The following is a 12,783-nucleotide window of genomic DNA, read 5'->3' as shown; positions in this document are numbered from 1 at the left end:
TCGAGTTCTGTGAAAAATGCCATTGGTAGTTTGATAGGGATTACATTGAATCTGTAGATTGCTTTGGGTAGTATAGTCATTTTCACAATGTTGATTCTTCCAATCCAAAAACATGGTATATCTCTCCATTTGTATCATCTTTAATTTCTTTCATCAGTGTCTTATAGTTTTCTGCATACAGGTCTTTTGTCTCCTTAGGTAGGTTTATTCCTAGGTATTTTATTCTTTTTGTTGCAGTGGTAAATGGGAGTGTTTCCTTAAATTCTCGTTCAGATTTGTCATCATTAGAGTATAAGAATGCATGAGATTTCTATGCATTAATTTTGTATCCTGCTACTTTACCAAATTCATTGATTAGCTGTAGTAGTTTTCTGATAGCATCTTTAGGATTCTCTATGTATAGTATCATGTCATCTGCAAACAGTGACAGATTTACTTCTCCTTTTCTGATTGGAATTAATTTTATTTCTTTTTCGTCTCTGATTGCTGTGGCTAAAACTTCCAGAACTATGTTGAATAATAATGGTGAGAGTGGACAGCCTTGTGTTGTTCCTGATCTTAGTGGAAATGGTTTCAGTTTTTCACCATTGAGAATGAAGTTGGCTGTGAGTTTGTCATATATGACCTTTATTATGTTGAGGTAAGTTCCCTCTGTGCCTACTTTCTGGAGAGTTTTTATCTTAAATGGGTGTTGAATTTTGTCGAAAGCTTTTTCTGCATCTATTGAGATGATCATATGGTTTTTCTTCAATTTGTTAATATGCTTTATCACATTGATTGATTTGCATATACTGAAAAATCCTTGCATTCCTGGGATAAACCCCACTTGATCATGGTGTATGGTCCTTTTAATGTGCTGTTGGATTCTGTTTGCTAGTATTTCGTTGAGGATTCTTACATGTATGTGCATCAGTGATACTGGCCTGTAGTTTTCTTTCTTTGTGACATCTGTGCATGGTTTTGGTATCAGGGTGATGGTGGCCTCGTAGAATAAGTTTGAGAGTTTCCTCACTCTGCTATATTTTGGAAGAGTTTGAGAAGGATAGGTGTCAGCTCTTCTCTAAATGATTGATAGAATTCGCCTGTGAAGCCATCTGGTCCTGGGCTTTTTTTTGATGGAAGATTTTTAATCACAGCCTCAATTTCAGTGCTTGTGATTGGTCTGTTTATATTTTCGATTTGTTCCTGGTTCAGTCTCGGAAGGTTGTGCTTTTCTAAGAATTTGTCCATTTCTTCCAGGTTGTCCATTCTATTGGCATTTAGTTGCTTGTAGGAATCTCTCATGGTCCTTTGTATTTCTGCAGTGTCAGTTGTTACTTCTCCGTTTTCATTTCTAATTCTATTGATTTGAGTCTTCTCCCTTTTTTTCTTGATGAGTCTGGCTAATGGTTTATCAATTTTGTTTATCTTCTCAAAGAACCACCTTTTAGTTTTATTGATGTTTGCTATTGTTTATTTCTGTTTCATTTATTTCTGATCTGATCTTCATGATTTCTTTCCTTCTGCTAATTTCGGGATTTTTTTTGTTCTTCTTCCTCTAATTGCTTTAGATGTAAGGCTAGGTTTTTTATTTGAGATGTTTCTTGTTTCTTGAGGTAGGATTGTATTGCTATAAACGTCCCTCTTAAAGTGCTTTTGCTGCATCCCATATGTTTTGGGTTGTCATGGTTTCATTGTCATTTGTTTCTAGGTATTTTTTGATTTCCTCTTTGATTTCTATGGTAATCTCTTGGTTATTAAGTAGTGTATTGTTTAGCCTCCATGTGTTTGTATTTTTTACAGTTTTTTTCCTGTAATTGATATCTAGTTTCATAGCAGTGTGGTCAGAAAAGATACTTGATATGATTTCAATTTTTTTAATTTACCAAGGCTTGATTTGTGACCCAAGATATGATCTATTTTGGAGAATGTTCCATGAGCACTTGAGAAGAAAGTGTATTCTGTTGTTTTTGGATGGATTGTTCTATAAATATCAATTATGTCCATCTTGTTTAATGTATCATTTAAAGCTTGTGTTTCCTTATTTATTTTCATTTTGGATGATCTGTCCATTGGTGAAAGTGGGATGTTAAAGTCCCCTACTATGATTGTGTTACTTTCGATTTCCCCTTTTATGGCTGTTAGCATTTGCCTTATGTGTTGAGGTGCTTCTATGCTGGGTGTATAAATATTTACAATTGTTATATCTTCATCTTGGATTGATCCCTTGATCATTATGTAGTGTTCTTCATTGTCTCTTGTAACAGTCTTTATTTTAAAGTCTGTTTTGTCTGATATGAGAATTGCTAGTCCAGCTTTGTTCTGATTTCCATTTGCATGGAATACCTTTTTCCACCTCCTCAGTTTCAGTCTGTATGTGTCCCTAGGTCTGAAGTGGGTCTCTTGTAGACAGCATATATACAGGTCCCGTTTTTGTATCCATTCAGCCAGTCTATGGCTTTTGGTTGGAGCATTTAATCCATTTACATTTAAGGTAATTACCATTTCTTAATTGTTTTGGGTCTGTTATTGTAGGTCTTTTCCTTCTCTTGTGTTTCCTTCCTAGAGAAGTTCCTTTAGCATTTGTTGTAAAGCTGGTTTGGTAGTGCGAATTCTCTTAGCTTTTGCTTGTCTGTATAGGTTTTAATTTCTCCTTCGAATCTGAATGAGATCCTAGCTTGGTAATCTTGGTTGTAGGTTTTCCCCTTTCATCACTTTAAATATGTCCTGCCACTTCCTTCTGGCTTTCAGAGTTTCTGTTGAAAGATCAGCTTAACCTTATGGGGATTCCCTTATATGTTATTTATTGCTTTTCCCTTGCTGCTTTTAATGTTTTTTCTTTGTGTTTAATTTTCTTTTTTTTTTTTTTTTTTTGCGGTATACGGGCCTCTCACTGTTGTGGCCTCTCTCGTTGCCGAGCACAGACTCCGGACGCGCAGGCTCAGCAGCCATGGCTCACGGGCCTAGCCACTCCGCGGCATGTGGGATCTTCCCAGACTGGGGCGCGAACCTGTGTCCCCTGCATCGGTAGGTGGGCTCTCAACCACTGCACCACCAGGGAAGCCCCCAGTTTTATTATTGAATAAACATTAAACCAGGATGTGATGTGTATTACAGGTAGTCCACTAAGAGACTGCAAAGACAGGAAGGAATTTCACTCCCTTACATAGCCAAGTAGATACTACCCACTCCATACATGTTCCAAGATAAACAATAGCTAGTCCTCAAGGAAGAGGACTCGATGGAGCCTGTTGTCACAAATCGTTCATCTTAACTTTATCTGGTAATTGGGGCCGACCATCAGTGTTAGCTTCTTGGCTTGATCCAGAGGAAAACAAACTTCATGTCTTTATGACAGGAAGTAGCTTTGCAAGTTGGAGAAGGTCCCCCATTGGGGTTTGGCTCCGACCTTCCCATCTGACCTTCCCACAGAAACTGGGAGGGAGGGGTGCTACCTTCCTAGATACTTACCTTTCAAAGAGATGACTCCCAGGTCCTCTGAGAAAGACATTCCTGGGTCCTAGAGCTGACAAATGTCCTATCTAGTTTTCAAAAGGATTTATATGCATCACAGAAGGAGAAAGTACTTAACAATTATAAGTTTTCTAAAGTGAATGCTCTGAGAAAAATGAGGTAGGAGAAGTCTCTTCTATTATTTTCTACAGGAAGAATTCAGCCTCTTATTAAAAAATTTTTTTTCTTCTTACACTACTACTGACTCCAGTGAAAAATGCCAGCAGGCATTAGCCACAGGAGAACAGACCACACTAACCACAGGACAGCCTCCAAGAGGAGAAGCTGTGCCTTCTAGGCTCTAGCATATCTTGGTCCTCCATCAGGAGGGCATGACTGCCTGTGGACCTGTGAGCTGGACCCAGCCAGTTGGAGGCTCCTCACCCCTTCCTCGTTGGACTGTATGTTCTGCCCACCATTTCCATAGCTGAAGTTATTTCAAGCATGCAGCCTTCAGAGAGCAACGTGATGTTGAAACCACCTGGATTATACACGTGACTGAACCCACCTAAGGCCTTTATATATACCTTTAAGATTGCATCTCCTAAAGCAAAGGAAATAAAAGCAAAAATAAATAAATGGGACCTAATTAAACTGAAAAGCTTTCACAAAGCAAACCATTGACAAAATGAAAAGACAACCTACTGAATGGGAGAAAATATTTGCAAATAATATGACTGATAAGGGCTTAATATCCAACATATATAAACAGCTTATGCAACTCAACATCAGATAAACAAACACCCAATTAAAAAATGGGCAGAAGAACTGAATAGACATTTTTCCAAAAAGGAAATGCAGGTGGCCAATGGGCACATGAAAAGATGCTCAACATCACTAATCATCAGGGAAATGCCAGTCAAAACCACAATGAGATATCACCTCACACCTGTCAGAATGGCTATCATCAAAAAGAACATAAATAACAAATGTTAGTGAGTATATGGAGAAAAGGGAACTCTAGTACACTGTTGGTGGGAAAGTAAATTGGTGCAGCACTGTGGAAAACAGTATGGAGATTTCTCAAAACACTGAACATAGAACTACAATATGACCCAGCAATTCCACTCCTGGGTATATATCCGAAAGAAACAAAAGCACCAATTCAAAAAGATAAATGCACCCCAATATTTATAGTAGCATTCTTTACAATAGCCAAGGTACGGAAGCAACCTAAGTGTCCATCAACAGATGAATGGATAAAGAAGATGTGGATATATATATATATACAATGGAATACTAAGCCATAAAAAATAATAAAATTTTGCTATTTGCAGCAACATGGATGGACTTGGAGGGCATTATGCTAAGTGAAATAAGTTAGCAAAAGACAAATACTATATGATATCACTTACATGTGGAATCTAAAAAATACAACTAACTAGTGAATATAACAAAAAAGAAGCAGACTGACAGATACAGAGAACAAACTAGTGGTTACCAGTGGGGAAAGGGAAGGGGGGACAGGCAAGAGGTAGGGGATTAAGAGGTACAAACTACTAGGTATAAAATAAGCCATAAGTATATATTGTACAACATGGAGAATATAGCCAGTATTTTATAATAACTATAACTGGAGTAGAACCTTTAAAAATTGTGAATCACTATACTGTACACCCATAACTCATATAATATTGTATATCAACTACATTTCAATTAAAAAAATAGGAGAGAAAAAGATTTTGGCAGGCAGGTACAGAGATCTACTTGTCTTGTGGCACCTTGCTTGTAAGTTCCCTTGCTTATTAAACATGCCACCTACCAATCTGGAGAGGCCTGCCTCTTTCTACGGTCTTTCCTTGCCCTCTGTGTATAGGGACCAGTTCCAGATTTCACCAGGAAGCTCCCATGGTTTTGAACCAATAGCCTGGAGACGAATTAGCCAAGAAACTTGTTTAAACTGCAGATTCCTGAACTCTAAACTCCAGTCCCAACCCCAGAGAGTCTAAATCAGTCTGTTTAAAAAGGACTCAGGAATTTGAATATTTGGCAATCTCAGATCACACTTCAAAAAACCATAGCAAAACAAGCAAAAAAATAGCAAAAAAAAACCATAGAGTGGACTGAGCTCTGGAGTCAGATGGATCTGTCTTTGAATCATTATTAGCTGAACAGTCTCAGGAAAGTTACTTCTCTGAGAATCAGTACTCTTATGTACAAGGACATTTGCTTGTCAGGATGTGAGGATGACAAGAATGCATATAGAATGCCCCAGACAGTGCCTGGAATGTAGCATGTGCTTGATAAATAGTGGCTGCCATTCCAGTTATGATTGTGTAAGCCACTAACCGTAATGTTTAGAAATGGACCTCCAACATAACTTTATGAAAGTTTATGAAAGGCCACATAAACTCTGAGGTCTCTGTATGATTAACTGGTGAATCTGACCTCGTGAATGCATTTGATTGGACTTTTTTTTTTCCCTTTGGCAAGTAACAGAAATGAACTAGTATAAACAAGACAAAAGAAAATGAGCCACATTTATTATAAGGATACTGGCTGTTGTCTGGAATGCATGGATAGGAATTTAGTTGCTGAATACTTGGTAGATCTGGGAGGATGAGAGCCTGTGCTGGAGGTGCCTCCTTTCGTCTCGACTTGCTTTTGAGAAGCTGCTTCATTCTCCCTCCTCTTTGTAGACTGCTTCCTGCTTTGAATGTGAACCTGAGGCTCAGGATGCTGTGGGAGCCAGACGCTCTTGCTGGCAGCCAGGAAGTGACAAGCATGAAGATAAAGCCAAGGAGCGGAGGGCAGAGGAGGGAAAACAGAGAGCAGGCATCCCTGGCAGCCTGGTCCAGCTGCCGAACTGGCCCTGTACTGCCCGCGCTGGACTTCCTGTGATGGGAGGGAAATAAACCCTCTGTTTAAGCCACCAAAAAGCAGGATTTTCTGCTACCTATGGCTGAGCACTCGCCTTACTGGGATGGAGGTTTGGGTACTTAGAGTCTTGTCACAGTTATTCACAAATGGCCCTGGGACAGTTGTATTTGTTCTCCTCTGGCCACATGTTTCAGGGAAATTGTGCCAGATTCTAACTTGATTTGCTTGTAGTGTTTGACTGGAATCTCCAGGGGGCACGTGCAGTCTGGCCTCTGTTAACTGATTCTTTGTGTGGTATGCAGTCAGCTCCCAGAGGTGGGCCTACTTCTCCTCCCTGTCATGACCAAGAGGCAGCACAGAACTTTCACCAACAGCAGTATGTGTTTCTTAAACTGTGTCCTGTCCAGGGTCTCACTTCCTGGTGGGCTTCCCGAGACATCTGCCAAGTCTGGTTTCACTAAGGACTTAAAACCCTTCAGGGAACCATTTTCACCCTGCCTGGGTAGCTTTTCTGTTTTATGTAGCCTGGGGCACTGGTTGAGCCGAGGTAACCCAAACACTGCAGAGGAGGTGTACTGGGGAGATGACACTGGGTTTAGGTGTCCCACTGTTGTATTTATATCATTTGTTAAACACAAATTATTTCCATCCCACCTTGATGGTGGGTGTCATTTCTTGCATAGACAGTCATGTTCGCCTACTCACTGATGTCCTTGTCACCAATTTCCCCCTTCCCAAGCCATCCTGTTTACTATAACCAGGGTAGCCTTTCTGAAGGATCTGGCAGAGGAGCACTCAAATTCCTGGACATGGATTGGCTCACATTAGTAATAGGTAGACTATGCCTGCCAATATGCTCCTTGGTCCTGTGTCCTGTCCCAGCTGGTGAGCTGAGCAGGAGGCTGCCTTCCCTGTTTGGGCGTAGCCACCTTACTGTTTCTCTTCCTCTGAAGTCTCTGCAGGGCTGTCAGTGTCACTTGGTCCCTACCTTGCTGGAAGAGACCTGGAAAGGCCAGCCCTGTGTTAAGCCTAAACTGTGTGCTTTAGCCCAGTTTAATAAAAATCTCTGCAGTGGAATGAGGAGCACAAGTCCAGCCCATACTAATCAAATGGGTCATGTTTCCCATTTTCTCTTGTCTCGTGGGAGTTTATCTCCATCAAGAACATCCCATGGAAGAGAATCCAAAACAGGATTCAGGTACCCTGAGTCCTCTAGTCAAGTAACAGTTACTAATACTCCAAAGCCCTTCTAAGCCTTACAGCTTATTATTATAACTAATATTACAAATTATTATTATGCCATCTTATTATTACCTTGATTCTCTCTGTCTAGAGAAGGGGTTACAAATCTAAATTTGTAGCCTTTGGAAGCCAGGCAGGTAACATGAATGAACAAAGCAAACCATCATGTGTCTCCCCCCTATCTCTTGTTCTTCTGTCTGTGACAGACACATGGGTTCAGAGAAACATTTCTCTCAACTACATGAAAAACAAGGTCAGGTTCAATGACAAATGGCAGCTGAGACTCATCTTGGTCTTGGAAAGACCGTAGGGAATTTCAGGGACTGTGGCAACTGAAAAGTGAGTGCTCTGTGTGGGGAAGCTGACTGCTACTCATATCCAACTGATTTAAGTCCATGTGGGTATACAGGCCTACTGTCACCAGCAGTTCTATATTAAAAAAAACCTCCAGATTTCAGATTTTTGGAGGGAAGGGAGAAATTCCTCAATTTTAAATATTATCTCAATGTTTTAAAAAACAAACAGTGTGTGGGTCAATTAAAAATGTCTGGGAGCCACCATATTTTGCCCTTTGGCTCAGAAGATGAAGCTCGGACCACTTTGCTTGACACATAAACTTCTTCATGAATCTACCTGTGCCACCTCTTGCTTCATTTCCTACCTCTCTCTAGACATTCTGTAGCCGCTCAGTGCTACATTTCGTACTTTCACCTTTTCTGGCCCCATGCTTTTGCATGTGCTGTTCGTTGGACTGTCCTTCCCTGGCTGATTAATTTTGTAAATAGTTCATTCTTACATATCCACATCAAAATCATCTCCTGTTTCAAGTCTTTTGTAACCTCCCTGCCACCTCCCAACCAGGCAGAGATACAGTGTCTCTTTTCTCTGGGTTTTCTGAGCAAAGTACACAGTCTTCTTACAGAACTTAACAGAATCTCTTGTAATGATCAGGTGCATGCTCGTCTTCCCTGCTCATCACTGAGGCTGTGCCTCTGCGTCCCCAGCACTCAGCACAGTGTTTGGCCCAGGGTCAGTGCTCAGTGACTACTGTGTGAATAGATGAATAAACAAATTCACTATGCACTACACTTACGTTAGAGTTAATTTTCTTGCAAGATGCCTTCACATTTGTTGCAATAAAATATTTGTGCATGTGTGACATTAGTTATCACTTTACGGTGCCCACTTTGAATGGGTAAAACATAACTAACTTGTCTTAGGAGTATTTATATGTTGCTGACCTCTCAAGGTGGTACTGCTCTTTTCCAAAGGAAGACATCTGAAGTGGTATCCTTACTCCGGAGCTAAAACATTAAAATTTAATGGAATAGCTTCATGCTTTGTTAAGAGCTTATCTGATCAAGAAGGGATAAGAAAGGGAGGAGGGATGATATGGGGACTTTTTTTTTTTACACCATTCTTTCTCCAATGCTATGGCAGGATTAACAGGAGAGTTAAAACAAGGATGAATATGTATGCTGTATCCACTGACAAAGCAGTAAAAAGTAGTTAGCTGTGAAATTCCATTCGTATTTGTTTACTATTCTAAGTACACTTCCAACCCCTCCCTCTGGCCACCCATGCCACTTGACATTTTTCTCATCTGACAGCTTGGAGGTAGGGATTTTGTAAATGGCTCTCTTGGGGTTAGTTTTCAAAGAAAAGGAAAGCATGCTAAGTGCAATGGCTAAATTGTAAATTTCATCAAACTTGTAACTTAAATAAGACCCCAATAATAATAGGCTGAAATCTTGTCAGGCTGTGTTGGGTCTGCTTTGTTTTACATGGATTATGACAGTGGAACCACAAAACATAGCCTTTTGAGTGCTTTTACCCATTAGCTTCATCAAGTAATTGCCGTCTTGTAGTCATCAATAACAATGAAGCTTGACACCTTGGGAAGGAGAAGTGAATCTTTCCCTTTACAGATCTGGCAGGAAAGAAAAGTGCCTTGATGAATGTGCTGCGGGCATATGAGTGTTCAGAGCCCAGAGAAAGGAAGTAAGATGAGTGCACAATGGAGTAGCTTTGACTTGCTTACATAAAGAACACTCGTTTCATTTCTCCATGGTCCTCTTGACTTGTTCAGCATCCAATAGGATCTCAGTAGGCTCCCTGCTGGTCATCTCTGCATGAGTATTCTTCAGAAAATGCTATTTCTTGAAAATGTAAATTAAAAAAAAAAAAAACTGGTGGTAAGAGTGGGAAAACAAATAGCAAGAGATGGCTTCCTAACTCCAGTTTGTTTAAACAGAGGGAAAAAACACAAAGCAATGAGAAGGTACAGAAGGTAAAAAATCCCATATATCTGAAACCAAGAATTTTTTCCCCCAAATCATTTATTGTGAAAAATTTTGTGTTCTTGGTTGACCCTCATCTTGGAAAGGCCACAATTTTCTTGGGTTAGAAATATTTATTAGTATCTCTGGAATGAACAGTATGGAAATCTTTTGCTCTAAGAAAAGTTTCTGGTCAGTAAAAAGAGTCAAATGTATATCTAGATTAACTTTACATAAAAAATGTTGACTTTGGGAGATTAAATTGCCAGATACATTTTCTCTTGTGTGAGGTAAATTGTTGGGAGCTTTCTTGGTATTATTAAAATGTACATTTTTACTGTCGGTTCAGAATTTACTGAGGGAAACATAAGAATTTGAGTTACCTCTTAAAATTAGTTTAGGCTGGTTTGGAAGGGACACATTTTGGAGAAAGGAGGCCATACTTAAAGCCATTTTAGTAGTTCTTATCTTTAGCTACACATATTATTCTTCAAGGCTGTGAAGGGTTATGGACAGTGGATGCATATGAGAATTCCCTGGGGAACCTTAAACTGTACTAATGCCCAGGCTTCCCCCAGATATTCAAATTTAATTGATCGTGATGGAGAAAATGGAAGGGGCATTCGAGCGTGTGTGTGTGTGTGTGTGTGTGTGTGTGTGTGTGTATCTGCATGTTTAACATTCCCCCAAGTGATTCTAATGTGTTCAGAGTTGAGAACCACTGGAATCATGAAGATGGGATGATCTGCTGTTATGGATTAAACTATGTTCCCTCAAAAGATTCGTGGAAGTCCTAATTCCTGGTATTTGTGAATATGATCTTGTTTGGAAATAGGGTCTTTACAGATGTAGTTTATATATATACGTATATATTTTATATATATATTTCATTGAAGTAGATTTACAATGTATTAATTTCTGCTATACAGCAAAGTGATTCAGTTTTATGTATACATATATATATTCTTTTCCATTATGGTTTATTAAATATTAAATATAGTTTCCTGTGCTATACAGTAGGACCTTGTTGTTTATCCATTCAATATATGATAGTTGCATCTGCTACTCCCAAACTTCCAATCCATCCTTCCCCCACTCCCCCTCCCTCTTGGAAACCACAAGTCTGTTCTCTATATCTACGAGTCTGTTTCTGTTTCATAGATAAATTCATTTGTGTCATATTTTAGATTCGACACATAAGTGATATCATATAGTATTTGCCTTTTTCTGACTTGCTTCACTTATTATAATAATCTCTAGGTCCATCCATATTGCTGCAAATGGCCTTATTTCATTGTTTTTTATGGCTGAGTACTATTCTATTGTATATATGTACCACATCTTTTCTTTTTCTTTTTAACATCTTTATTGGAATATAATTGCTTTACACTGTTGTGTTAGTTTCTGTTGTATAACAAAGTGAATCAGCTATACATATACATATGTTCCCATACCCCCTCCCTCTTGCCTCTCCCTCCCACCCCTCTAGGTGGACACAAAGCACCAAGCTGATCTCCCTGTACTAAGTGGCTGCTTCCGCCTAGCTATCTGTTTTACATGTGGTAGTGTATATATGTCCATGCCACTCTCTCACTTTGTCCCAGCTTACCCTTCCCCCTCCCCGTATCCTCAAGTCCATTCTCTATGTCTGCGTCTTTATTCCTGTCCTGCCCCTAGGTTCCTTAGAACCATTTTTTTTTTTTTTTTTAGATTCCACATATATATGTGTTAGCATACGGTATTTGTTTTTCTCTTTCTGACTTCACTCTGTATGACAGACTCTTGGTCCATCCACCTCACTACAAATAACTCAATTTTGTTTCTTTTTATGGCTGAGTAATATTCCATTGTATATATGTGCCACATCTTCTTTATCATTTCATCTGTTGATGGACACTTATGTTGCTTCCATGTCCTGGCTATTGTAAACAGTGCTGCAATGAACATTGTGGTACATGACTCTTTTTGAATTATGGTATATGCTCAGTAGTGGGATTGCTGAGTTGTATGGTAGTTCTATTTTTAGTTTTTTAAGGAACCTCCATACTGTTCTGCATAGTGGCTGTATCAATTTACATTCCCATGACCACATCTTTATCCATTCTTCAGATGTAATTATTAAGTTAAAATGAGGTCAGACTGGATTAGGGTTGGCCCTAAATCCAATATGACTGATTTCCTTATTAGAAGAGGAGAGCCACAAGGAGACATAGACACACAGGAAAGATGATCATGTGAAGACAGAGGCACAAACTGGAGTTATGCTGCCATAAACCAAGGAATACCAAGGATTTCCGGCCAACACCAGAAGCTAGAAGACACAAGAAAGGATTATTCCTTGTAGCCTTTGGAGGGAAGATTTCAAACTTCTGGCCTCCTCCACAACTGTGAGACAATACATTCCTGTCATTTTAAGACACCTAGTTTGTGGTAATTTGTTATGGTAGCCCTAGGAAACCGGTATATCTGTTGCTCTCCATCATTTAGAAGTATGGCATGAACTTGTAGGAAAGATACTGAAAGGAGATTCATTTTAATAAGATTTGTTAGATCCTCAAAGAGATTCCAGAAAGAGATTTTGGGCTGTTGGCTATTAAAATAATGTGACCAACCATATCAGTTTTCCCAGGACTAAGGGAGTTTTGGGGACGTGGAACTTTCAGTGAGTGTGAAATTTAGGAAAGTCCCAGGAAATCCAGGACAAATTGTTCACCCCAGGATGGAGGCTTGTCAAAGCAGATTGTCAGAGAGTCCTGAATGACAGTAGCTAAATCAATGTGGTTCTCTAAATTTGGAAAGAACTTAAGTAAAAGTGTGTTAAAACGAATGGTTCTGAACTACTCTTGGCTTTTTATTGGATTTGTGTGTTGAAAGCCAAAATGTTGTTTTTAGACTTCTGAAACAGGAAGATTAGCAAATAATCAGATCTCTTTTACCCAATGAACCTGTT

Source organism: Aethalodelphis obliquidens, unplaced genomic scaffold (assembly GCF_003676395.1).
Source record: "Aethalodelphis obliquidens isolate GAN/ISIS:26980383/991018 unplaced genomic scaffold, ASM367639v1 scaffold40, whole genome shotgun sequence".
In the NCBI taxonomy this organism is placed as follows: Eukaryota; Metazoa; Chordata; class Mammalia; order Artiodactyla; family Delphinidae; genus Aethalodelphis; species Aethalodelphis obliquidens.
Note: the sequence above shows the minus strand (reverse complement) of the source record.